Source organism: Sander lucioperca, chromosome 23, assembly GCF_008315115.2.
Source record: "Sander lucioperca isolate FBNREF2018 chromosome 23, SLUC_FBN_1.2, whole genome shotgun sequence".
Classification (NCBI taxonomy): Eukaryota; Metazoa; Chordata; class Actinopteri; order Perciformes; family Percidae; genus Sander; species Sander lucioperca.
The window spans coordinates 13,078,380-13,105,860 of record NC_050195.1 but is presented as its reverse complement, the minus strand read 5'-3'; the positions used below and the strand labels follow the sequence as shown (position 1 = coordinate 13,105,860).

Below are 27,481 nucleotides of genomic sequence, written 5' to 3'. Positions count from 1 at the left end.
TAAGTCAAAGTATATAGAATGTTATAGAATGTCAATATACCACATTAGTTATTGATGTTGGATTACTAGGATCATTAAAAGTATTAAGGCAAATTTCACAGTTGTGTTTTTTTTTTTTTTTTTTACTGTTGATTTATTTAACGTTTTCCACTGTTTAAGTTAAATAATTGCAACATCTTTCCAGAAGTCAGCGAGTAATCGTGTTAAATTATCGTGATTTCAATATTGACCGAAATAATTATGATCATATTTCTTTCCATATTCGAGCAGCCCTAGCTAGTGCTGGCCACGGCTGCTGAAATATGAGGCGACTGGAGGCTGCAGACGGTGTGCCGGGGATGGAGAGGCCAAAGACATCCATGGCAACCAGTAAGGTGTTTGGCAGTGGACTAGATGTTATGACCTTAGTTGAGGAAGTCTGCTGGGTTGAAATTGCCTTCTTAGTCTGACTCTTGCTGCCAAGGTACCCCTTATCACGGTTGTTTACCTTCCTCTCAGCCCTGATGCACTTTGATTGTCATCACATGTTTATATTTCACAGTGTCAGTATTTCTGTTTTAATCTGTGCACTTTGCTTGTATCCTTAACCTCAGCCTGATATATGTGGAGGATTTTTTTTGTTAATTAATCACTTATACTATTCCCCCCTGTTCCTTCACTTTGTTCTTGTTTTTCAAGTAAGATACACACCACACCTGTTAACACATTTGTTGTTTTTTTTCCACTCATGACTAACTTTGTTTTATTTATTGATACCCCTTGGCTCTACTTTGTTGCTCTTATTCATGCTATTTCCCACTTGTTTTTTATTCCACAAACCTCAGCCTGATATATGTGGAGAGGATTTGTTTTATTAAACACTCAGCATCACAAACACTAACCCCCCAAACTCCTGGCTCCAGCTTTACATGCTGCATCCTCCTTTGCAGCGTGCGGATGTTAGGCAGTAGAATCTGCATTTGCTGAAGGGTTTTATAACCAGTGGTGCCAGCGGTAAATCTTATTTGTATTGTTTTTTTTTTTAATTGTCTCCTTTCTCCACTGTATTCCTTTTTTCTGTACTTGTTCTTGTTGTGTCACTCATTGTTTAATAAAAAAATACATTTCATTTATTCATCCAAGTGTAATGAGTTGTTATTCTTTAATATATGTGATACTTTGTGTATGGCTTAGTCTTAAAATGATCATGGTTGTGTGGTCAACTCCTGCCTCATCAGAAGAAGTGGGCTGGACACTAAATGCTGAATGGACTGTTGCTACTCTGCTTTCTCAATCGCTCTGACCACAGGTAAGTGAATCAGAATTACAAGCAAAATCAAGGAAAATACAATAATCCAGATGTGCAAAAAAGAACATCTTGAATCATCTTTGATTTAAAAAAAAGATGTAGTAAGGTTAAGGTTAACCCTTGTGTTGTCCTTCGGGTCCCTGGGACTTAGTTTATTTTTCACGTTTTTGCATTGGCCTGGCATTGAGCTTCGGGTCCCCCGGTGACCCTCGCATACTATGTGATGTCATTTAACGTGAACTGGCACGGGGGGTCCCAGACATATCAGAACGAACGCGTTTGGACAGGCTAATACAAAATGTAAATAAACTAAACAAGCCCCGTGACACAAAGGACAATACAAGACAGTAGCCTAGTGCTACTCATGCTACTATATACACGGACGTGAAGCTTTCCCTCCAAAACTTAAAAACGTATCAATACATAGCTTTCAGTTGTCACCCTACCACTCCGAATGTAAAACTGGCATTTACAAATATGCAATAACAATCAAACAAGTACATGGGTATGTGTTTTTATTTATATTTACCATTCAATATAGCAATCGCTGCTGTCAGTCCCATAGTAGAACATGACAGCGCTGCGTGTGTTTGGAACTATACAGGCTTACATGAACCACGTGACCACCCCGCTAGTGAGATCAACGAGTGTCGCAACTCTTACTATCTCTATGGCTCTGAGTGAGCTCAAAGAAGGTCCCGAGATTGCTTTCAAATTTGGGGCTGTATTGTCTACCAGTGTGTTTTCTGCCAAGTGGATAAAACATCATGGTACAGAGTACCGCCGTGACTTCATTATCTGTACTGAGGTAGCATTTGAGATGCCTGTATTTTATAAAATCAAAATTATTGCTGTGAAAGATGACTGTGTATTGCTCTGTGGAAAACCGATGGAAACAATGTGTTTTGATCACCATTACTATGCCTTTAAGGTCAGGATGCGTCCAGACAGGGTGAATCAAAAAGGTCAATCAAAGTCATCAAAAGGTGATCAACATTAATGAACTGTGTTACTTTAAACCTTTTGATGTTCAAATGAAGTATCGAACAACAGATTTCTCCTTGTATGTTCTTCCCTATTGTCATTTTATGGAGACCTAAGGTCAGTGTTTTAAAAAGGGATTTGTATTCTTCGTGTTTTAGCCTTACATAGTTGAGCTGATAATAAAAATTTGAAATGCATTATTTTGTGGAAAGTTGTGATTTTTACTCACTTAATGGTGTATTTGGTGTAACTTGACACTAAAAAAGTGTAAAATTGATACTGCTGAGATTTATTTCTGTGACACTATACAGTGTTAGAATTTGACTCTATTTGAGCTTGTTTTTCACTGCAAGATAGTCAATTATCAACACAACAGTGTGTAACATCAACACTTAGCAGAGTTATTTTACCCTTGAGTGTCAACTTTTAATAACTCCATGCAGTGTTAAACTGGACTGGAATCAAACTCAATCAGAGTTGATTTGTTATTGTAGAAGAGTAAATGATCAACTCTTCCAAGGGTAATATTTACACTCTCCAGTGTTATTTAACCTTTAGTGTAAAATTAAAATAACACTATTCAGTTTAAGTGAGTGTTAAATTTTTACTCTATTTAGAGTTAATTTAACTCTAAAATTTTAACACTATGAAAAGAGTCAATTTAACACTAAATGTAGCTCAGCGTAAATTCTGTCAGGTAGACTTCTAATACGTTGTCTCTTTTCTCTTTAACTGATCAGCTGGGCAGTGAGTGTTTCGGTTCTGTATACCAATTAGAATCAGGCACGTATGTTTTATCCAATCACAGCATGACTACCTTGTTTTAAATATCTTCTCTCTCCCGTTTTTGTCAGTTGTATTTTCAGACGAGAGTGCGAGTGCGACTAGTAGTTGTTGGCTTATGGCATTAGTGGTTTTCTATGTTGCGTCTGGTTCGTGGTTCTGTGTCATTTCAGGTTAAGAGCACATTTCAATTCACCTTTTCCGGCGTGTCTCGTGTGGTAGCAAATGATGTCTATCCTAGACGATTTCTCTCTCGCACTTGTCCTGCAAGCTGTTTTCCGTAGCATGGCGCATGCACGCGGGTGCAAACAGTAGCATCCTGGCAGGCAGAAATCACTCCAGAAGTACTTTCACACGACTGCAGTCCCGGAGATTTTGCCTTGTTTGTAGCTCCCGACTCGCCGCACGGCCCGCTCTGAACTGCAGCTGGCCTCCAGCCGCGACTCTCAGCCGTGGCGTTGTACGTGTTTTGGTCAGGTTCATTACGGCAGAGGAACCGGCATGTCAACTCAGATGAATAATCCAACCCTTCGTAGTTAAGTTGTCTCATCGGGCATATTTTGTTCATTCATGTTTGCCGCCACCAGTAATGCGGATCACGTTGCTGTGGCCTGGAGTTCCAGGCTCTGTCTAAACTCTGGCTTCTACCGCAGATTCCTCTGCATCTCTGGGGCCTATTTACCGTAAATTCTATGATAGAGACAGCCGGGGACGTCGTTTTACTTCTATACATGCAGCAAGGTTAATTGTGTACTTAGACTGGCACGTCTTTTCTCTATGGGCTCTCTAGGCTGGCTGCTTTTTAGTTTTCCGACATTTTGTTAGTGTGCTGTCATTGCAGCTGACGTTCTAAAGTAAAGTACGTGCGCGTTTACATGCGCATTTACGGTGGATTCAGTTTTTCAACAGGTGTTGCTCTGGACATGGATGCATTAGCTGGATGGTGACACTGAAGTATGTTAGGGCTGAGCGCTACTGCGCAGCTGCAAACTGAGTTTACCTACGTAGTTGTGGTATGAAGAGCCTGTCCGAAGTTGTAATCTTCTGATGGTTGTGCATGAGTAAACTCCATCGTATCAATCTTGCAGAGTGAGATTGAGTTATGTGCTAGGAATAATGTAGGCAAGGGGTAATTGTTGCTAACTGGAATGCTAGTTAACATTAGTTATTATCTTGCAAGTAACGGTAGCTTTTTTGTTTTTAACTATAAACGTCTGTTATGGTGCACACCGTGACATACAAGCTATGGAGCATTTATACATTGTTGTGTTTCTTTAGTTAAATGTACGAATTACGTCTTTAACGCTTCGGATGTAAGTTATTGGTGTCAAGTGACGTCATATGGCAGTCACTGGATGCTACGGGGGGTGAGTACTTGGTAGCATATAATGGGCAGTACATGGAGGTACGTAAGTGTGTGGTCCCATATTCGTGATGTTTCTGGGCTTAAGTACTGGTTAATACTTGGGCAGGTGTAAATTCTTTCTCGTTAGGGAATGACACGTTAAGGTTTGTCTTCGGAGCTGTCGTGATAATTGTCAGTAGTCATGCTGACGTCAGCAAAATGCATAAGGCACTTATATTCTGCATTTGTACATAAATATACTCATTGCCGTTGTTGCCTGCTTACTAACGTTTTGTGCGTTATGCTCACTCATGGTGGGTAGCTCACACTCATTATGTTTCATTTATGGTCTTTCAAAGCAAGTGTTCTCAGCATAATATTTATATTGTACAAACTATCTAACAAGCTGCATTGCTCGCATCAGCTATTTAGCCTACTTTTATTTTCATCTCATATCTGTGGGGCCTCTTGGTGTTTACGTTTTATTTTATCTATTTACAAGATGTGTTGTTCATTTCCACTAAGCTTCCTGTGTTGGTAATAGATTGGTGTGAGTCCTGCAAATCAGATTCTGACTGATTCCCGGTAGATGTGTTGGAACCGGTGGCAGCCCAGGTTTCTAATCACTACGTGTATTCACTTTCGGTTATGGCTGGTCGGTGGTTAGTCTTGCATCATTAAAGTACGTTGTCTTATTCATTATTCGCATAATCGTCATCGTGCGGTTGGCTTCTCTGTCTTAACCACGCTAGGTCAGTTGGTATCTGGGTTTTATTAAGGCGCTGTATTAATAATACATGTGTGGCACTTGTTTTCTTTTGCTGAGCTAAGTTTTGGGGGAATCCCTATCCTAAGTATGGTGGTGGTAGTCCATCTTACTGGGCAAAAGGCAGTCGTTATTGTCTTATGTTACTGATTGAATTTTAGCAGCTAGTTGTACAGTTCATCTCTGCAATATGTTTAAACATAATTCTGCAAACCTTTGCAATGGGATTCTTATATAGCTACACCCTATAGATCTCCTCATATCTATGTCTCATTATGAGCATGTTTTACACGATATCGTTGCAGCACGGCCAGCTATACTTCATATTATGCACGTTTAAATAGCCTCTTATTGCAGCATGTTTAACCTGTTTTTCTCGCAGGATGGGTAAATTCTCTATTGTAACTCTTCATTTATGCAGTGCATTAAGTGACGTTATCACTAATCTTGTACGCAGCTAACTCATGACATTTGACCTCATTAGTTGTACTCCTTACAACACTAACCTTCTAAGTCTCAGACACTGCTTCTTTTCATTGTTTTTATCTAAGATTAACTACTCATTGCTTATGCTCATACTAGAGGTTTTCCGGGTGTATTTCGGTTTAGCCATCATTTAGTTTTCTTTACTCAGTTTAGTCGGGTCATTCATTCAGAATAGGGGCAGCTACTAATGTGGGAAATCTAGGCATTTCATGTATGTCCCTGCAACAACCCGGCATATGGTCTTCCTCTGTTTATTCCCCTTACATTCGTAACGTCTTTGCAACCCAGTGATCTTTTTGGCATAATCCAGGTAAGCGTGCATATAACTGGTTGTGGTGTATTGATCTCTTAACAGTGGTGGTTGTAGTACTGCATCTCAGTAAAATAACCAGGCATATATTTATTTTAGTAAAAGTACTATGTTAACCCTTCAGTAACAGTACCCGGTTCTAATGTACTTTAAGTATTAAAGTATAAAGTCTGCAGAGGTTCTGTGTGTTCCGGCCTGAATTGCCGAGGTTTGGGTTTGTGTTCAGCCTTCTTAATGTGGATGCGCTAGTTCAATCATTGTTGCCCGCACTGACACACAGTTTTGCCATTTAAAGATATGATTGAGTATCTATCTTACAGAGTAGTACCCTGTCACCCTTATTTGTTTTCCTGGAGATTTCCCTATGTCAAAATGTTGGTTTAAACAGCATTTGGTACTAGTCATTATCAAAGCTAACATTTCACCAAAGCGTTTTACGAGTCATTCATTTGGAATAGGGGCTGCTACTACTGCTGCTAGTCGAGGGGTCTACAGTACTTCTCTACAACAACTTGGACTGTGGGCTTCCTCTGTGTACTCTTCATATATTTGCTCTGATGTAGAAGACATCATCAATAACCAGAGATCTCTTAAACCTTGATTGTGGTAAGATTGCATATAACTGGTGGTGGTGTATTGGATGGGTGGTGTTCTCAATGGTACTGATGTATTGTTATAACTGTTTTCATCAATTTAGATTTTATTTTTGCATCTATCATAACTACAGGTTCTGTGTTTGTTCCTGCCTGAATTCCCAATGTTTTGTGTTATGTTCAGCCTGAATTGCTGATGTGTATTGCCCTTATAATTACAGGTGCCTTTGTAACTGCAGAGGTCTGTGGTTGTTCCTGCCTGGATTGCTGAGATTTCGTGTTCAGCTGAATTGCTGATATGTATTTTTGTTTTAGATCTGCAGAAGTTTTGTTTGTTCCAGCCTGAATTGCTGATATGTGGTTGTTTTGTAATTACAGGTGCCGTTGTAACTGCAGAGGTCTGTGGTTGTTCCTGCCTGGATTGCAGAGTGCATGTTCAGCTTAATTGCTGATAATGTGTTTGTTCCGGCCTGTATTGCCGAGTTTTGTTTTGATCCGGCCTGTATTGCCAAGTTTTGTTTGTTCCGGCCTGAATTGCCGAGTTTTGTTTGTTCCGGCCTGAATCGCCGAGTTTTGTTTTGTTCCGGCCTGAATCGCCGAGTTTTGTTTGTTCAGGCCTGAATCGCCGAGTTTTGTTTTGTTCCGGCCTGTATTGCCGAGTTTTGTTTTGTTCCGGCCTGAATCGCAGAGTTTTGTTTTGTTCCGGCCTGTATTGCCGAGTTTTGTTTTGTTCCGGCCTGTATTGCCGAGTTTTGTTTTGTTCCGGCCTGAATCGCCGAGTTTTGTTTGTTCCGGCCTGAATCGCCGAGTTTTGTTTGTTCCGGCCTGAATCGCCGAGTTTTGTTTTGTTCCGGCCTGAATCGCCGAGTTTTGTTTTGTTCTGGCCTGAATCGCCGAGTTTTGTTTTGTTCCGGCCTGTATTGCCGAGTTTTGTTTTGTTCCGGCCTGTATTGCCGACTTTTGTTTGTTCCGGCCTGAATCGCCGAGGTTTTCTTTTGCAAAATTGTATTCTTATGTCTTTTGGGCAATGTCAATGTTCAATGTCTTTGTTACACTGATTATTCACTGATTATTTAACACTTCATGTTTCTATTACCATACAGATTGTGGCGGCTGTAAGGTAGGCTATATTCATGTCATTTAATCACTTAAATTCTTTTCAAGTTTGGGGGATGTGTTTGGTTTTCCTAAACATTAATTGTATAGATCCCCTTTTACAATGGAGTCTAATCTCTAAATTATTGTTTGTACTTGTTTGGTTAATTGTTAGTAATAAATGTTTGCATATCTGCAACGAAGTCTCTCCTGATTGAAATGTAGCTCAGCGTAAATTCTGTCAGGTAGACTTCTAATACGTTGTCTCTTTTCTCTTTAACTGATCAGCTGGGCAGTGGGTGTTTCGGTTCTGTATACCAATTAGAATGAGGCACGTATTTACGTTTTATCCAATCACAGCATGACTACCTTGTTTTAAATATCTTCTCTCTCCCGTTTTTGTCAGTTGTATTTTCAGACGAGAGTGCGACCCACCTCCTCCCCTTCTACCTCCAGGCATTGTCGACGGTGTATCGGTCTTCTCCCGGCTGACGGCCCATTTTATATCTCGGATTTCTCACCACCACCACCAGTGTCTAGATTCCATTGGGGGATGTGTTTGGTTTTCCTAAACATTAATTGTATAGATCCCCTTTTACAATGGAGTCTAATCTCCAAATTATTGTTTGTACTTGTTTGGTTAATTGTTAGTAATAAATGTTTGCATATCTGCAACGAAGTCTCTCCTGATTGAATTCAGGGTGGGACCAAATACACTCAGGACTAGTGTTAAATTTAACTCTTTAAGTGTTACTTTAACACTTCAAAATTTACTGTGTATAGCGTTTTGCCTGCAAAACCATGTCTGTGTTATTCATTTATTATAATGTAGAATTGTAATGTAGAATTATAATTTCCTCTTCTTATGTAACATCTGGTAGATGTTTGCGATTGGTCGTGCTGTGCAAACACCGCCTCTTTTATGTGAACGTCCGCTGGATTGGGAAACCCTGGGTTGATTGATCTAGTTGATAACCAGCGTCGTGATACAGCTTATGTAGGACTGCGGTTGTTAGGTTAGGTGAAGCGGGGTAACTGAAAGAAATCCAGGACATGTTGATCTTGCTTTGTAGTACAGGGGCCTGTTTCACAAAAGCAGAATATATAAATCCAGGATAACTGATAAAGCGAGGCTTGACCTAGTCTAATCTGTGCATCCTGGCTTGGTGCGTTTCACGAAGGCCAAGCCAGGCTGAGGAGAGACTAGGTTGAGCCAGGCTGAAGTAATTCCGATAGATGCGCGTCCACGGCTTTCCTCAAAAGACCGCAAGGTCGATCACAGATTTACTGATGCCAAAATGGAGAATACGAATTGTACATACTTTATACAGAGTGAGCAGCAGCTTCTTGTGGAAGTATGATGATGTGAAACACATTTTTTGTATAAAAAGAAAAGAAACACGGCCGCTGTAATGAAACAGCGAGAGAAAGCGTAGCAGACCACGGACCGACTGAAGGCGTAAGTAGCCTAAATATATACAATAACTGACCACTGCTCTGAACTGAAACCGTCATAATCATTCATTCATTCAAGGATTAGGCTACTAATCATTTGCACAAATTAACAGTTGTACTCTTTGCCTTAAAAGTAAGCAGAAAATAATGTTACTCAGGAAATTTACCATGAAGATCAATTTTCTACAACGCTAGAGTATGATGCGTAAATATCTCTTTCACTCTGTTCCTCCCTCTCTCTCATGGGCTAAAATATACATTTCCTAAGTTTCCATATTAACTTCCACTGCTCGCTTTTAATGCAAAGTGTACAACTGTTTGCTTTTGCAAATAACAAGGGACTCATTGAATGGTTTCAGTTAAGAGCAGTAGTTCATAAATGTATATTTTTAGACTATCATTCTGTCTGTAAGTCACGTTTTTTTTAAATTTTTTATAGAGGACAAGTTTCTTCTCTACATATTATATGCCTTGCTCCCTTGTGGACATATAAAATAAAGACACTGAAGAAATTGGACTCTAAAATCTAGAAAGTATAAAGATAATTAAGTGATAAATTCCATGCACACTGTAAACATGAATGGAACAGAGTATATTCATCAGTTATTTCCCCCCCCAGCTAAACATAAGGTCAAAAACCATTGGAGTGTCCTCTCCCCTGTTGTTACATGAATGTACAGTAGCCTACATCACTAGATAGTTACTGGTCCAGTGAACTAAGACTATAATTTGGGAGGATTGTACAATTAGGATATGTTCTTTAAATTGTACAATCCTCCCAAATTATAGTCCCAGTTTACTGGACAACACAATTTGTGTGCTAAGAATGCCAAGTAACAATGCACATGGAAGCGGAACAAACATGATCCTTATTGTTAAAGAATTAAAAAAATGAATCAACTAAATTAATTCAAGGTGCATTGGTCAACTATAGAAATGTACAGCATTGTATGTATTGCCCTTAGTAACAGACTTCATTTAAAACACATTTGAAATGTTATCAGCCTTTTCAAATTATCTCAACAACTGCCATAATATATTCATCAAACTTCTAACAACAATATGAACAGCAGTCTTCATACAGCAATATAACAGTAACAATGACTGTCACATGAATAATTATTAAAAAAAATAATGGTCCCAACTTTAAATAATAACAGTACATAAATGAACAGCAATATGCACTTGTTGTATTTTAATCCAGGCTGATAACAATAGGGTAAAACCACTGCTGGGTGATCAGAAAAGACTCCAGGATTAATAAATCCTGGCTGCACAGAATAAATCTCCATGGTGATTTATGTGCCTCCACTTTAGTGAAAACGAGTCAAGGCTTACATCATCCAGGATAACTGATAAATCCCGGCTTAATCCCTTATCTTGGTTTTGTGAAACAGGCCGCAGGCCTCTGGTGACTCCTCAACATGACCAAACAACATACTGTTTTCAGTCTAAATGGCCAAGGACGATTTACCTGTAAGCCTACTTTAAGTTAGATGTGGAAAGTGGAAAGGTTGATTTTTTTTTTCATCTGTGCTCTGGCTTAAAACCAGGTTCCACCGAGATTTGAACTCGGAATGCTGGAAAAAAAAAAAAGAAAAACGGCAGCTGATTGGATGAACGCGTCACATGCTCCAAAGATGTTTTGTCTCTCATCCAAGAGACGTCTTTAGTTGTTTTTTAAACAGAAATGGTTGGACACAGTACCCACTCCCCCACCCCTATACGACAACGGAAAGCTGTGGGGAAAGGGGGTTTCCAAATCTAGTTGACCATTCAACAAGCAATTCTGATGCACTATACTGGCCCCTTCAGGATGAGCACTGTATACTCTGACTGCAGAAACACAAGTTCAAATCTCAGCAAAATCTAATTTTCATGGTGATTACAAGACAGAATGCAAAGTGTGTATCATGTAACTCAAAGCCTATCACTTCCTGTTAATACTGTCAAATTTGGAGATCCTACAAGTTAACATAAAGACCAGGTGACTCCTCAACATGCCCCCACCAACGTACTGTTTTCAGTCTAAATGGCCAAGGACATTTTACCTGTAAAGGTAGTTACACACCAACCAGACGGCCGACCGTTGGCAGAAAAGGCAGTTGGACTGATCAGTCTCCCCGAGTTGGTCAAAAAAGTACATCGGAACACACTAAAGCGACGAGACGTAACACGTCTCCATAACAGCAGGCGGCGCTAATCTGTATTGTCGCCCAAAAAATGAAAAACGGCAGCTGATTGGACGAACTCGTCACGTGGGTCTGGCTGCTGCTTCCGGTTTTTTGAACGGCCATTACTGGCGACTCATTCAGATTACGATCTCATATTGTAATAAAATAGTTCACCGAAACGTGTTTCTAAAAAACATTTTAAGTGAGAAATAGGCCACGCAGTTGCTGAATCTGTCTTCATTTCAGATCGACAAAGGTCAGTTTAAAAGATTTTCGTCAGATTTTGAGAGGCTTAGTCACTCTCATGCCGCTTGCCATTTCCGGTCCCGACTGCCCTGTCTCCGACTGAGCATGTCAGTTCGGCGAAAATGAAGGACGACAGCTTCTACAACGGACGACGGCACAGAAAACACACCAAACAGACTCGAGTACCTGACATCGCCAGACTGTCCAACGGCCGATTATTGGCCCGGTGTGGAACTGCTTTAAGCCTACTTTAAGCTAGATGTGGAAAGGTTGATTTTTTTTTTCACCTGTACTCTGGGTTAAAACCAGGTTCCACTGAGATTTGAACTCGGATCACTGGATTCAGAGTCCAGAGTGCTAACCATTACACCATAACATAAAAATCCTACATGGGTTTGCTAGGCAGTTTCTTTCATAATATACACATGTATGCTATTAAAGGCACACAACAATCACAAAGTAGATACGATGACAAAGCAGAAATTACTGGCTAACTTAAGTAATTCAGTAAGCTAAGCATTCACAGAGGATGTGGGAAAAGGCAAGTCAAGAAAAGGCTTTGAAGGACCTGCCACAAACAATGAATGCAGCAGTAGATAGGTCTACTGTGTACAAACACATGGTAACGTTACATGGGTTGACAATGAAGATGCTCACAAAAGGTGGGGCTGTACTCACAATTCCGTATCTTGCACATATTCATGTGCCCTAAAATACAGGGAATTGCTAAGTTCTTTTTTTCCCCAATATCCTGTTTCAGACATTAGTTCCAGAGGAAAACTCTTGTTGTCAGAAGTGGGATTCGAACCCACGCCTCCAGTGGAGACTGCGACCTGAACGCAGCGCCTTGGACCGCTCGGCCATCCTGACTTGACGAACAGAAGTTTAGTAGGAATTGTCACAAAAATCATAATACAGTAAATCAAATATGTCATGATGAAAGCCTTTAGCTATCGCCGGCGTATGGGGATGGATTATGTAACGTTACAAGGTAAATGTAAAGGTCTGCAAAAGTAAGTCGGGGCAGACGCGTCGCAGATTTTAATGGACAAAATACAGCTACCCTTGAATAGTTATCTAGGGAAGGGTTCAAATCAAGGGCAGCTGGACTTGGTAAAAGGTGCTCCAAAGATGTTTTGTCTCTCATCCAAGAGACTTCTTTAGTTGTTTTTTACACAGAAATGGTTGGACACAGTACCCACTCGCCCACCCCTATACGACAACGGAAAGCTGTGGGGAAAGGGGGTTTCCAAATCTAGTTGACCATTCAACAAGCAATTCTGATGCACTATACTGGCCCCTTCAGGATGAGCACTGTATACTCTGACTGCAGAAACACAAGTTCAAATCTCAGCAAAATCTAATTTTCATGGTGATTACAAGACAGAATGCAAAGTGTGTATCATGTAACTCAAAGCCTATCACTTCCTGTTAATACTGTCAAATTTGGAGCTCCTTCAAGTTAACATAAAGACCAGGTTACTCCTCAACATGCCCCCACCAACGTACTGTTTTCAGTCTAAATGGCCAAGGACATTTTACCTGTAAAGGTAGTTACACACCAACCAGACGGCCGACCGTTGGCAGAAAAGGCAGTTGGACTGATCAGTCTCCCCGAGTTGGTCAAAAAAGTACATCGGAACACACTAAAGCGACGAGACGTAACACGTCTCCATAACAGCAGGCGGCGCTAATCTGTATTGTCGCCCAAAAAATGAAAAACGGCAGCTGATTGGACGAACTCGTCACGTGGGTCTGGCTGCTGCTTCCGGATTTTTTGAACGGCCATTACTGGCGACTCATTCAGATTACGATCTCATATTGTAATAAAATAGTTCACCGAAACGTGTTTCTAAAAAACATTTTAAGTGAGAAATAGGCCACGCAGTTGCTGAATCTGTCTTCATTTCAGATCGACAAAGGTCAGTTTAAAAGATTTTCGTCAGATTTTGAGAGGCTTAGTCACTCTCATGCCGCTTGCCATTTCCGGTCCCGACTGCCCTGTCTCCGACTGAGCATGTCAGTTCGGCGAAAATGAAGGACGACAGCTTCTACAACGGACGACGGCACAGAAAACACACCAAACAGACTCGAGTACCTGACATCGCCAGACTGTCCAACGGCCGATTATTGGCCCGGTGTGGAACTGCTTTAAGCCTACTTTAAGCTAGATGTGGAAAGGTTGATTTTTTTTTCACCTGTACTCTGGGTTAAAACCAGGTTCCACGAGATTTGAACTCGGATCGCTGGATTCAGAGTCCAGAGTGCTAACCATTACACCATGGAACCACAACATAAAAATCCTACATGGGTTTGCTAGGCAGTTTCTTTCATAATATACACATGTATGCTATTAGAGGCACACAACAATCACAAAGTAGATACGATGACAAAGCAGAAATTACTGGCTAACTTAAGTAATTCAGTAAGCTAAGCATTCACAGAGGATGTGGGAAAAGGCAAGTCAAGAAAAGGCTTTGAAGGACCTGCCACAAACAATGAATGCAGCAGTAGATAGGTCTACTGTGTACAAACACATGGTAACGTTACATGGGTTGACAATGAAGATGCTCACAAAAGGTGGGGCTGTACTCACAATTCCGTATCTTGCACATATTCATGTGCCCTAAAATACAGGGAATTGCTAAGTTCTTTTTTTCCCCAATATCCTGTTTCAGACATTAGTTCCAGAGGAAAACTCTTGTTGTCAGAAGTGGGATTCGAACCCACGCCTCCAGTGGAGACTGCGACCTGAACGCAGCGCCTTGGACCGCTCGGCCATCCTGACTTGACGAACAGAAGTTTAGTAGGAATTGTCACAAAAATCATAATACAGTAAATCAAATATGTCATGATGAAAGCCTTTAGCTATCGCCGGCGTATGGGGATGGATTATGTAACGTTACAAGGTAAATGTAAAGGTCTGCAAAAGTAAGTCGGGGCAGACGCGTCGCAGATTTTAATGGACAAAATACAGCTACCCTTGAATAGTTATCTAGGGAAGGGTTCAAATCAAGGGCAGCTGGACTTGGTAAAAGGTGCTCCAAAGATGTTTTGTCTCTCATCCAAGAGACTTCTTTAGTTGTTTTTTACACAGAAATGGTTGGACACAGTACCCACTCGCCCACCCCTATACGACAACGGAAAGCTGTGGGGAAAGGGGGTTTCCAAATCTAGTTGACCATTCAACAAGCAATTCTGATGCACTATACTGGCCCCTTCAGGATGAGCACTGTATACTCTGACTGCAGAAACACAAGTTCAAATCTCAGCAAAATCTAATTTTCATGGTGATTACAAGACAGAATGCAAAGTGTGTATCATGTAACTCAAAGCCTATCACTTCCTGTTAATACTGTCAAATTTGGAGCTCCTTCAAGTTAACATAAAGACCAGGTAACTCCTCAACATGCCCCCACCAACGTACTGTTTTCAGTCTAAATGGCCAAGGACATTTTACCTGTAAAGGTAGTTACACACCAACCAGACGGCCGACCGTTGGCAGAAAAGGCAGTTGGACTGATCAGTCTCCCCGAGTTGGTCAAAAAAGTACATCGGAACACACTAAAGCGACGAGACGTAACACGTCTCCATAACAGCAGGCGGCGCTAATCTGTATTGTCGCCCAAAAAATGAAAAACGGCAGCTGATTGGACGAACTCGTCACGTGGGTCTGGCTGCTGCTTCCGGATTTTTTGAACGGCCATTACTGGCGACTCATTCAGATTACGATCTCATATTGTAATAAAATAGTTCACCGAAACGTGTTTCTAAAAAACATTTTAAGTGAGAAATAGGCCACGCAGTTGCTGAATCTGTCTTCATTTCAGATCGACAAAGGTCAGTTTAAAAGATTTTCGTCAGATTTTGAGAGGCTTAGTCACTCTCATGCCGCTTGCCATTTCCGGTCCCGACTGCCCTGTCTCCGACTGAGCATGTCAGTTCGGCGAAAATGAAGGACGACAGCTTCTACAACGGACGACGGCACAGAAAACACACCAAACAGACTCGAGTACCTGACATCGCCAGACTGTCCAACGGCCGATTATTGGCCCGGTGTGGAACTGCTTTAAGCCTACTTTAAGCTAGATGTGGAAAGGTTGATTTTTTTTTTCACCTGTACTCTGGGTTAAAACCAGGTTCCACCGAGATTTGAACTCGGATCGCTGGATTCAGAGTCCAGAGTGCTAACCATTACACCATGGAACCACAACATAAAAATCCTACATGGGTTTGCTAGGCAGTTTCTTTCATAATATACACATGTATGCTATTAGAGGCACACAACAATCACAAAGTAGATACGATGACAAAGCAGAAATTACTGGCTAACTTAAGTAATTCAGTAAGCTAAGCATTCACAGAGGATGTGGGAAAAGGCAAGTCAAGAAAAGGCTTTGAAGGACCTGCCACAAACAATGAATGCAGCAGTAGATAGGTCTACTGTGTACAAACACATGGTAACGTTACATGGGTTGACAATGAAGATGCTCACAAAAGGTGGGGCTGTACTCACAATTCCGTATCTTGCACATATTCATGTGCCCTAAAATACAGGGAATTGCTAAGTTCTTTTTTTCCCCAATATCCTGTTTCAGACATTAGTTCCAGAGGAAAACTCTTGTTGTCAGAAGTGGGATTCGAACCCACGCCTCCAGTGGAGACTGCGACCTGAACGCAGCGCCTTGGACCGCTCGGCCATCCTGACTTGACGAACAGAAGTTTAGTAGGAATTGTCACAAAAATCATAATACAGTAAATCAAATATGTCATGATGAAAGCCTTTAGCTATCGCCGGCGTATGGGGATGGATTATGTAACGTTACAAGGTAAATGTAAAGGTCTGCAAAAGTAAGTCGGGGCAGACGCGTCGCAGATTTTAATGGACAAAATACAGCTACCCTTGAATAGTTATCTAGGGAAGGGTTCAAATCAAGGGCAGCTGGACTTGGTAAAAGGTGCTCCAAAGATGTTTTGTCTCTCATCCAAGAGACTTCTTTAGTTGTTTTTTACACAGAAATGGTTGGACACAGTACCCACTCGCCCACCCCTATACGACAACGGAAAGCTGTGGGGAAAGGGGGTTTCCAAATCTAGTTGACCATTCAACAAGCAATTCTGATGCACTATACTGGCCCCTTCAGGATGAGCACTGTATACTCTGACTGCAGAAACACAAGTTCAAATCTCAGCAAAATCTAATTTTCATGGTGATTACAAGACAGAATGCAAAGTGTGTATCATGTAACTCAAAGCCTATCACTTCCTGTTAATACTGTCAAATTTGGAGCTCCTTCAAGTTAACATAAAGACCAGGTAAACTCCTCAACATGCCCCCACCAACGTACTGTTTTCAGTCTAAATGGCCAAGGACATTTTACCTGTAAAGGTAGTTACACACCAACCAGACGGCCGACCGTTGGCAGAAAAGGCAGTTGGACTGATCAGTCTCCCCGAGTTGGTCAAAAAAGTACATCGGAACACACTAAAGCGACGAGACGTAACACGTCTCCATAACAGCAGGCGGCGCTAATCTGTATTGTCGCCCAAAAAATGAAAAACGGCAGCTGATTGGACGAACTCGTCACGTGGGTCTGGCTGCTGCTTCCGGATTTTTTGAACGGCCATTACTGGCGACTCATTCAGATTACGATCTCATATTGTAATAAAATAGTTCACCGAAACGTGTTTCTAAAAAACATTTTAAGTGAGAAATAGGCCACGCAGTTGCTGAATCTGTCTTCATTTCAGATCGACAAAGGTCAGTTTAAAAGATTTTCGTCAGATTTTGAGAGGCTTAGTCACTCTCATGCCGCTTGCCATTTCCGGTCCCGACTGCCCTGTCTCCGACTGAGCATGTCAGTTCGGCGAAAATGAAGGACGACAGCTTCTACAACGGACGACGGCACAGAAAACACACCAAACAGACTCGAGTACCTGACATCGCCAGACTGTCCAACGGCCGACTATTGGCCCGGTGTGGAACTGCTTTAAGCCTACTTTAAGCTAGATGTGGAAAGGTTGATTTTTTTTTTCACCTGTACTCTGGGTTAAAACCAGGTTCCACCGAGATTTGAACTCGGATCGCTGGATTCAGAGTCCAGAGTGCTAACCATTACACCATGGAACCACAACATAAAAATCCTACATGGGTTTGCTAGGCAGTTTCTTTCATAATATACACATGTATGCTATTAGAGGCACACAACAATCACAAAGTAGATACGATGACAAAGCAGAAATTACTGGCTAACTTAAGTAATTCAGTAAGCTAAGCATTCACAGAGGATGTGGGAAAAGGCAAGTCAAGAAAAGGCTTTGAAGGACCTGCCACAAACAATGAATGCAGCAGTAGATAGGTCTACTGTGTACAAACACATGGTAACGTTACATGGGTTGACAATGAAGATGCTCACAAAAGGTGGGGCTGTACTCACAATTCCGTATCTTGCACATATTCATGTGCCCTAAAATACAGGGAATTGCTAAGTTCTTTTTTTCCCCAATATCCTGTTTCAGACATTAGTTCCAGAGGAAAACTCTTGTTGTCAGAAGTGGGATTCGAACCCACGCCTCCAGTGGAGACTGCGACCTGAACGCAGCGCCTTGGACCGCTCGGCCATCCTGACTTGACGAACAGAAGTTTAGTAGGAATTGTCACAAAAATCATAATACAGTAAATCAAATATGTCATGATGAAAGCCTTTAGCTATCGCCGGCGTATGGGGATGGATTATGTAACGTTACAAGGTAAATGTAAAGGTCTGCAAAAGTAAGTCGGGGCAGACGCGTCGCAGATTTTAATGGACAAAATACAGCTACCCTTGAATAGTTATCTAGGGAAGGGTTCAAATCAAGGGCAGCTGGACTTGGTAAAAGGTGCTCCAAAGATGTTTTGTCTCTCATCCAAGAGACTTCTTTAGTTGTTTTTTACACAGAAATGGTTGGACACAGTACCCACTCGCCCACCCCTATACGACAACGGAAAGCTGTGGGGAAAGGGGGTTTCCAAATCTAGTTGACCATTCAACAAGCAATTCTGATGCACTATACTGGCCCCTTCAGGATGAGCACTGTATACTCTGACTGCAGAAACACAAGTTCAAATCTCAGCAAAATCTAATTTTCATGGTGATTACAAGACAGAATGCAAAGTGTGTATCATGTAACTCAAAGCCTATCACTTCCTGTTAATACTGTCAAATTTGGAGCTCCTTCAAGTTAACATAAAGACCAGGTAAACTCCTCAACATGCCCCCACCAACGTACTGTTTTCAGTCTAAATGGCCAAGGACATTTTACCTGTAAAGGTAGTTACACACCAACCAGACGGCCGACCGTTGGCAGAAAAGGCAGTTGGACTGATCAGTCTCCCCGAGTTGGTCAAAAAAGTACATCGGAACACACTAAAGCGACGAGACGTAACACGTCTCCATAACAGCAGGCGGCGCTAATCTGTATTGTCGCCCAAAAAATGAAAAACGGCAGCTGATTGGACGAACTCGTCACGTGGGTCTGGCTGCTGCTTCCGGATTTTTTGAACGGCCATTACTGGCGACTCATTCAGATTACGATCTCATATTGTAATAAAATAGTTCACCGAAACGTGTTTCTAAAAAACATTTTAAGTGAGAAATAGGCCACGCAGTTGCTGAATCTGTCTTCATTTCAGATCGACAAAGGTCAGTTTAAAAGATTTTCGTCAGATTTTAAGAGACTTAGTCACTCTCATGCCGCTTGCCATTTCCGGTCCCGACTGCCCTGTCTCCGACTGAGCATGTCAGTTCGGCGAAAATGAAGGACGACAGCTTCTACAACGGACGACGGCACAGAAAACACACCAAACAGACTCGAGTACCTGACATCGCCAGACTGTCCAACGGCCGACTATTGGCCCGGTGTGGAACTGCTTTAAGCCTACTTTAAGCTAGATGTGGAAAGGTTGATTTTTTTTTCACCTGTACTCTGGGTTAAAACCAGGTTCCACCGAGATTTGAACTCGGATCGCTGGATTCAGAGTCCAGAGTGCTAACCATTACACCATGGAACCACAACATAAAAATCCTACATGGGTTTGCTAGGCAGTTTCTTTCATAATATACACATGTATGCTATTAGAGGCACACAACAATCACAAAGTAGATACGATGACAAAGCAGAAATTACTGGCTAACTTAAGTAATTCAGTAAGCTAAGCATTCACAGAGGATGTGGGAAAAGGCAAGTCAAGAAAAGGCTTTGAAGGACCTGCCACAAACAATGAATGCAGCAGTAGATAGGTCTACTGTGTACAAACACATGGTAACGTTACATGGGTTGACAATGAAGATGCTCACAAAAGGTGGGGCTGTACTCACAATTCCGTATCTTGCACATATTCATGTGCCCTAAAATACAGGGAATTGCTAAGTTCTTTTTTTCCCCAATATCCTGTTTCAGACATTAGTTCCAGAGGAAAACTCTTGTTGTCAGAAGTGGGATTCGAACCCACGCCTCCAGTGGAGACTGCGACCTGAACGCAGCGCCTTGGACCGCTCGGCCATCCTGACTTGACGAACAGAAGTTTAGTAGGAATTGTCACAAAAATCATAATACAGTAAATCAAATATGTCATGATGAAAGCCTTTAGCTATCGCCGGCGTATGGGGATGGATTATGTAACGTTACAAGGTAAATGTAAAGGTCTGCAAAAGTAAGTCGGGGCAGACGCGTCGCAGATTTTAATGGACAAAATACAGCTACCCTTGAATAGTTATCTAGGGAAGGGTTCAAATCAAGGGCAGCTGGACTTGGTAAAAGGTGCTCCAAAGATGTTTTGTCTCTCATCCAAGAGACTTCTTTAGTTGTTTTTTACACAGAAATGGTTGGACACAGTACCCACTCGCCCACCCCTATACGACAACGGAAAGCTGTGGGGAAAGGGGGTTTCCAAATCTAGTTGACCATTCAACAAGCAATTCTGATGCACTATACTGGCCCCTTCAGGATGAGCACTGTATACTCTGACTGCAGAAACACAAGTTCAAATCTCAGCAAAATCTAATTTTCATGGTGATTACAAGACAGAATGCAAAGTGTGTATCATGTAACTCAAAGCCTATCACTTCCTGTTAATACTGTCAAATTTGGAGCTCCTTCAAGTTAACATAAAGACCAGGTAAACTCCTCAACATGCCCCCACCAACGTACTGTTTTCAGTCTAAATGGCCAAGGACATTTTACCTGTAAAGGTAGTTACACACCAACCAGACGGCCGACCGTTGGCAGAAAAGGCAGTTGGACTGATCAGTCTCCCCGAGTTGGTCAAAAAAGTACATCGGAACACACTAAAGCGACGAGACGTAACACGTCTCCATAACAGCAGGCGGCGCTAATCTGTATTGTCGCCCAAAAAATGAAAAACGGCAGCTGATTGGACGAACTCGTCACGTGGGTCTGGCTGCTGCTTCCGGATTTTTTGAACGGCCATTACTGGCGACTCATTCAGATTACGATCTCATATTGTAATAAAATAGTTCACCGAAACGTGTTTCTAAAAAACATTTTAAGTGAGAAATAGGCCACGCAGTTGCTGAATCTGTCTTCATTTCAGATCGACAAAGGTCAGTTTAAAAGATTTTCGTCAGATTTTAAGAGACTTAGTCACTCTCATGCCGCTTGCCATTTCCGGTCCCGACTGCCCTGTCTCCGACTGAGCATGTCAGTTCGGCGAAAATGAAGGACGACAGCTTCTACAACGGACGACGGCACAGAAAACACACCAAACAGACTCGAGTACCTGACATCGCCAGACTGTCCAACGGCCGACTATTGGCCCGGTGTGGAACTGCTTTAAGCCTACTTTAAGCTAGATGTGGAAAGGTTGATTTTTTTTTCACCTGTACTCTGGGTTAAAACCAGGTTCCACCGAGATTTGAACTCGGATCGCTGGATTCAGAGTCCAGAGTGCTAACCATTACACCATGGAACCACAACATAAAAATCCTACATGGGTTTGCTAGGCAGTTTCTTTCATAATATACACATGTATGCTATTAGAGGCACACAACAATCACAAAGTAGATACGATGACAAAGCAGAAATTACTGGCTAACTTAAGTAATTCAGTAAGCTAAGCATTCACAGAGGATGTGGGAAAAGGCAAGTCAAGAAAAGGCTTTGAAGGACCTGCCACAAACAATGAATGCAGCAGTAGATAGGTCTACTGTGTACAAACACATGGTAACGTTACATGGGTTGACAATGAAGATGCTCACAAAAGGTGGGGCTGTACTCACAATTCCGTATCTTGCACATATTCATGTGCCCTAAAATACAGGGAATTGCTAAGTTCTTTTTTTCCCCAATATCCTGTTTCAGACATTAGTTCCAGAGGAAAACTCTTGTTGTCAGAAGTGGGATTCGAACCCACGCCTCCAGTGGAGACTGCGACCTGAACGCAGCGCCTTGGACCGCTCGGCCATCCTGACTTGACGAACAGAAGTTTAGTAGGAATTGTCACAAAAATCATAATACAGTAAATCAAATATGTCATGATGAAAGCCTTTAGCTATCGCCGGCGTATGGGGATGGATTATGTAACGTTACAAGGTAAATGTAAAGGTCTGCAAAAGTAAGTCGGGGCAGACGCGTCGCAGATTTTAATGGACAAAATACAGCTACCCTTGAATAGTTATCTAGGGAAGGGTTCAAATCAAGGGCAGCTGGACTTGGTAAAAGGTGCTCCAAAGATGTTTTGTCTCTCATCCAAGAGACTTCTTTAGTTGTTTTTTACACAGAAATGGTTGGACACAGTACCCACTCGCCCACCCCTATACGACAACGGAAAGCTGTGGGGAAAGGGGGTTTCCAAATCTAGTTGACCATTCAACAAGCAATTCTGATGCACTATACTGGCCCCTTCAGGATGAGCACTGTATACTCTGACTGCAGAAACACAAGTTCAAATCTCAGCAAAATCTAATTTTCATGGTGATTACAAGACAGAATGCAAAGTGTGTATCATGTAACTCAAAGCCTATCACTTCCTGTTAATACTGTCAAATTTGGAGCTCCTTCAAGTTAACATAAAGACCAGGTAAACTCCTCAACATGCCCCCACCAACGTACTGTTTTCAGTCTAAATGGCCAAGGACATTTTACCTGTAAAGGTAGTTACACACCAACCAGACGGCCGACCGTTGGCAGAAAAGGCAGTTGGACTGATCAGTCTCCCCGAGTTGGTCAAAAAAGTACATCGGAACACACTAAAGCGACGAGACGTAACACGTCTCCATAACAGCAGGCGGCGCTAATCTGTATTGTCGCCCAAAAAATGAAAAACGGCAGCTGATTGGACGAACTCGTCACGTGGGTCTGGCTGCTGCTTCCGGATTTTTTGAACGGCCATTACTGGCGACTCATTCAGATTACGATCTCATATTGTAATAAAATAGTTCACCGAAACGTGTTTCTAAAAAACATTTTAAGTGAGAAATAGGCCACGCAGTTGCTGAATCTGTCTTCATTTCAGATCGACAAAGGTCAGTTTAAAAGATTTTCGTCAGATTTTAAGAGACTTAGTCACTCTCATGCCGCTTGCCATTTCCGGTCCCGACTGCCCTGTCTCCGACTGAGCATGTCAGTTCGGCGAAAATGAAGGACGACAGCTTCTACAACGGACGACGGCACAGAAAACACACCAAACAGACTCGAGTACCTGACATCGCCAGACTGTCCAACGGCCGACTATTGGCCCGGTGTGGAACTGCTTTAAGCCTACTTTAAGCTAGATGTGGAAAGGTTGATTTTTTTTTCACCTGTACTCTGGGTTAAAACCAGGTTCCACCGAGATTTGAACTCGGATCGCTGGATTCAGAGTCCAGAGTGCTAACCATTACACCATGGAACCACAACATAAAAATCCTACATGGGTTTGCTAGGCAGTTTCTTTCATAATATACACATGTATGCTATTAGAGGCACACAACAATCACAAAGTAGATACGATGACAAAGCAGAAATTACTGGCTAACTTAAGTAATTCAGTAAGCTAAGCATTCACAGAGGATGTGGGAAAAGGCAAGTCAAGAAAAGGCTTTGAAGGACCTGCCACAAACAATGAATGCAGCAGTAGATAGGTCTACTGTGTACAAACACATGGTAACGTTACATGGGTTGACAATGAAGATGCTCACAAAAGGTGGGGCTGTACTCACAATTCCGTATCTTGCACATATTCATGTGCCCTAAAATACAGGGAATTGCTAAGTTCTTTTTTTCCCCAATATCCTGTTTCAGACATTAGTTCCAGAGGAAAACTCTTGTTGTCAGAAGTGGGATTCGAACCCACGCCTCCAGTGGAGACTGCGACCTGAACGCAGCGCCTTGGACCGCTCGGCCATCCTGACTTGACGAACAGAAGTTTAGTAGGAATTGTCACAAAAATCATAATACAGTAAATCAAATATGTCATGATGAAAGCCTTTAGCTATCGCCGGCGTATGGGGATGGATTATGTAACGTTACAAGGTAAATGTAAAGGTCTGCAAAAGTAAGTCGGGGCAGACGCGTCGCAGATTTTAATGGACAAAATACAGCTACCCTTGAATAGTTATCTAGGGAAGGGTTCAAATCAAGGGCAGCTGGACTTGGTAAAAGGTGCTCCAAAGATGTTTTGTCTCTCATCCAAGAGACTTCTTTAGTTGTTTTTTACACAGAAATGGTTGGACACAGTACCCACTCGCCCCACCCCTATACGACAACGGAAAGCTGTGGGGAAAGGGGGTTTCCAAATCTAGTTGACCATTCAACAAGCAATTCTGATGCACTATACTGGCCCCTTCAGGATGAGCACTGTATACTCTGACTGCAGAAACACAAGTTCAAATCTCAGCAAAATCTAATTTTCATGGTGATTACAAGACAGAATGCAAAGTGTGTATCATGTAACTCAAAGCCTATCACTTCCTGTTAATACTGTCAAATTTGGAGCTCCTTCAAGTTAACATAAAGACCAGGTAAACTCCTCAACATGCCCCCACCAACGTACTGTTTTCAGTCTAAATGGCCAAGGACATTTTACCTGTAAAGGTAGTTACACACCAACCAGACGGCCGACCGTTGGCAGAAAAGGCAGTTGGACTGATCAGTCTCCCCGAGTTGGTCAAAAAAGTACATCGGAACACACTAAAGCGACGAGACGTAACACGTCTCCATAACAGCAGGCGGCGCTAATCTGTATTGTCGCCCAAAAAATGAAAAACGGCAGCTGATTGGACGAACTCGTCACGTGGGTCTGGCTGCTGCTTCCGGATTTTTTGAACGGCCATTACTGGCGACTCATTCAGATTACGATCTCATATTGTAATAAAATAGTTCACCGAAACGTGTTTCTAAAAAACATTTTAAGTGAGAAATAGGCCACGCAGTTGCTGAATCTGTCTTCATTTCAGATCGACAAAGGTCAGTTTATTCAACCTGCCAAAGACAATGATGGTGCACTTCTACACAGCCATCATTGAGTCCATCCTCACATCCTCCATCACCATCTGGTACGCTGCTGCCACTGCCAAGGACAAGGGCAGGCTGCAGCGTGTCATTCGGTCAGCTGAGAAGGTGATTGGCTGCAATCTGCCGCCGCTCCAGGACCTATACGCCACCAGGACTCTGAAGCGTGCTGGAAAGATTGTGGCTGACCCCTCCCACCCCGGACACAAGCTCTTTGAGCCACTCCCCTCTGGCAGGAGGATGAGGTCCATTAGGACCAAAACCTCACGCCACATAAACAGTTTTTTCCCCTCCGCCACTAGCCTTCTAAACAAGGCTCGGAATCCATCCTGACTCTCTCCACACCCCACCTCTGGCTCCTCATGCCACTGTACCTACTCTGCTGTAGCGTCCCTTTTCACTACTGTTTAACTTATTTTACTATTTATTTAAATTTATTTTATCGTTATTAATACGTACTGTGTGTATATGTTTATACTTATATTGTTTATATCTTTTTATCCTTCTTATATTTGTATGTGTGACATGCTCCAACAACACCATGACAAATTCCTCGTATGTGCAACGTACTTGGCAATAAAGCCCTTTCTGATTCTGATTCTGATTCAAATCTCAGCGAAATCTAATTTTCATGGTGATTACAAGACAGAATGCAAAGTGTGTATCATGTAACTCAAAGCCTATCACTTCCTGTTAATAGTGTCAAATTTGGAGCTCCTTCAAGTTAACATAAAGACCAGGTGACTCCTCAACATGCCCCCACCAACGTACTGTTTTCAGTCTAAATGGCCAAGGACATTTTACCTGTAAAGGTAGTTACACACCAACCAGACGGCCGACCGTTGGCAGAAAAGGCAGTTGGACTGATCAGTCTCCCCGAGTTGGTCAAAAAAGTACATCGGAACACACTAAAGCGACGAGACGTAACACGTCTCCATAACAGCAGGCGGCGCTAATCTGTACTGTCGCCCAAAAAATGAAAAACGGCAGCTGATTGGACGAACTCGTCACGTGGGTCTGGCTGCTGCTTCCGGATTTTTTGAACGGCCATTACTGGCGACTCATTCAGATTACGATCTCATATTGTAATAAAATAGTTCACCGAAACGTGTTTCTAAAAAACATTTTAAGTGAGAAATAGGCCATGCAGTTGCTGAATCTGTCTTCATTTCAGATCGACAAAGGTCAGTTTAAAAGATTTTCGTCAGATTTTGAGAGGCTTAGTCACTCTCATGCCGCTTGCCATTTCCGGTCCCGACTGCCCTGTCTCCGACTGAGCATGTCAGTTCGGCGAAAATGAAGGACGACGGCACAGAAAACACACCAAACAGACTCGAGTACCTGACATCGCCAGACTGTCCAACGGCCGATTATCGGCCCGGTGTGGAACTGCTTTAAGCTAGATTTTTATTCACTTGTACTCTGGGTTAAAACCAGGTTCCACTGAGATTTGAACTCAGATCGCTGGATTCAAAGTCCAGAGTGCTAACCATTACACCATGGAACCACGACAGAAAAATACTACATGGGATCGCTAGGCAGTTTCTTTCATAATATCCACATGTATGATATTAAAGGCACACAACAATCACAAAGTAGATACGATGACAAAGCAGAAATTACTGGCTAACTTAAGTAATTCAGTAAGCTAAGCATTCACAGAGGATGTGGGAAAAGGCAAGTCAAGAAAAGGCTTTGAAGGACTTGCCACAAACAATGAATGCAGCAGTAGATAGGTCTACTGTGTGCAAACACATGGTAACTTTACATGGGTTGACAATGAAGATGCTCACAAAAGGTGGGGCTGTACTCACAATTCCGTATCTTGCACATATTCATGTGCCCTAAAATATAGGGAATTGCTAAGTTCTTTTTTTTCCCAATATCCTGTTTCAGACATTAGTTCCAGATGAAAACTCTTGTTGTCAGAAGTGGGATTCGAACCCACGCCTCCAGTGGAGACTGCGACCTGAACGCAGCGCCTTGGACCGCTCGGCCATCCTGACTTAACAAACAGAAGTTTAGTAGGAATTGTCACAAAAATCATAATACAGTAAATCAAATATGTCATGATGAAAGCCTTTAGCTATCGCCGGTGTATGGGGATGGATTATGTAACGTTACAAGGTAAATGTAAAGGTCTGCAAAAGTAAGTCGGGGCAGACGCGTCGCAGATTTTAATGGACAAAATACAGCTACCCTTGAATAGTTATCTAGGGAAGGGTTCAAATCAAGGGCAGCTGGACTTGGTAAAAGGTGCTCCAAAGATGTTTTGTCTCTCATCCAAGAGACTTCTTTAGTTGTTTTTTACACAGAAATGGTTGGACACAGTACCCACTCCCCCACCCCTATACGACAACGGAAAGCTGTGGGGAAAGGGGGTTTCCAAATCTAGTAGACCATTCAACAAGCAATTCTGATGCACTATACTGGCCCCTTCAGGATGAGCACTGTATACTCTGACTGCA

General features: G+C 42.2%; 14 non-coding genes across 14 annotated transcripts; all 14 read right to left on the bottom strand.

The window, feature by feature from the left end:
• Positions 1-12,312: 12,312 nt before the first annotated feature.
• On the bottom strand, positions 12,313-12,395 carry trnal-cag. The gene has a single exon. It is a non-coding gene; the product is annotated as a tRNA-Leu (tRNA).
• Positions 12,396-14,230: 1,835 nt separating this feature from the next.
• Positions 14,231-14,313, bottom strand: trnal-cag. The gene has a single exon. It is a non-coding gene; the product is annotated as a tRNA-Leu (tRNA).
• Positions 14,314-15,662: 1,349 nt separating this feature from the next.
• On the bottom strand, positions 15,663-15,734 carry trnaq-cug. The gene has a single exon. It is a non-coding gene; the product is annotated as a tRNA-Gln (tRNA).
• Positions 15,735-16,150: 416 nt separating this feature from the next.
• trnal-cag lies at positions 16,151-16,233 on the bottom strand. Its single transcript has one exon. It is a non-coding gene; the product is annotated as a tRNA-Leu (tRNA).
• A 1,350-nt stretch (positions 16,234-17,583) lies between these two features.
• trnaq-cug lies at positions 17,584-17,655 on the bottom strand. Its single transcript has one exon. It is a non-coding gene; the product is annotated as a tRNA-Gln (tRNA).
• Positions 17,656-18,071: 416 nt separating this feature from the next.
• On the bottom strand, positions 18,072-18,154 carry trnal-cag. Its single transcript has one exon. It is a non-coding gene; the product is annotated as a tRNA-Leu (tRNA).
• A 1,349-nt stretch (positions 18,155-19,503) lies between these two features.
• On the bottom strand, positions 19,504-19,575 carry trnaq-cug. The gene has a single exon. It is a non-coding gene; the product is annotated as a tRNA-Gln (tRNA).
• Positions 19,576-19,991: 416 nt separating this feature from the next.
• Positions 19,992-20,074, bottom strand: trnal-cag. Its single transcript has one exon. It is a non-coding gene; the product is annotated as a tRNA-Leu (tRNA).
• Positions 20,075-21,423: 1,349 nt separating this feature from the next.
• trnaq-cug lies at positions 21,424-21,495 on the bottom strand. The gene has a single exon. It is a non-coding gene; the product is annotated as a tRNA-Gln (tRNA).
• Positions 21,496-21,911: 416 nt separating this feature from the next.
• Positions 21,912-21,994, bottom strand: trnal-cag. Its single transcript has one exon. It is a non-coding gene; the product is annotated as a tRNA-Leu (tRNA).
• Positions 21,995-23,343: 1,349 nt separating this feature from the next.
• On the bottom strand, positions 23,344-23,415 carry trnaq-cug. The gene has a single exon. It is a non-coding gene; the product is annotated as a tRNA-Gln (tRNA).
• Positions 23,416-23,831: 416 nt separating this feature from the next.
• trnal-cag lies at positions 23,832-23,914 on the bottom strand. The gene has a single exon. It is a non-coding gene; the product is annotated as a tRNA-Leu (tRNA).
• A 2,534-nt stretch (positions 23,915-26,448) lies between these two features.
• trnaq-uug lies at positions 26,449-26,520 on the bottom strand. The gene has a single exon. It is a non-coding gene; the product is annotated as a tRNA-Gln (tRNA).
• Positions 26,521-26,936: 416 nt separating this feature from the next.
• Positions 26,937-27,019, bottom strand: trnal-cag. The gene has a single exon. It is a non-coding gene; the product is annotated as a tRNA-Leu (tRNA).
• Positions 27,020-27,481: the final 462 nt, after the last annotated feature.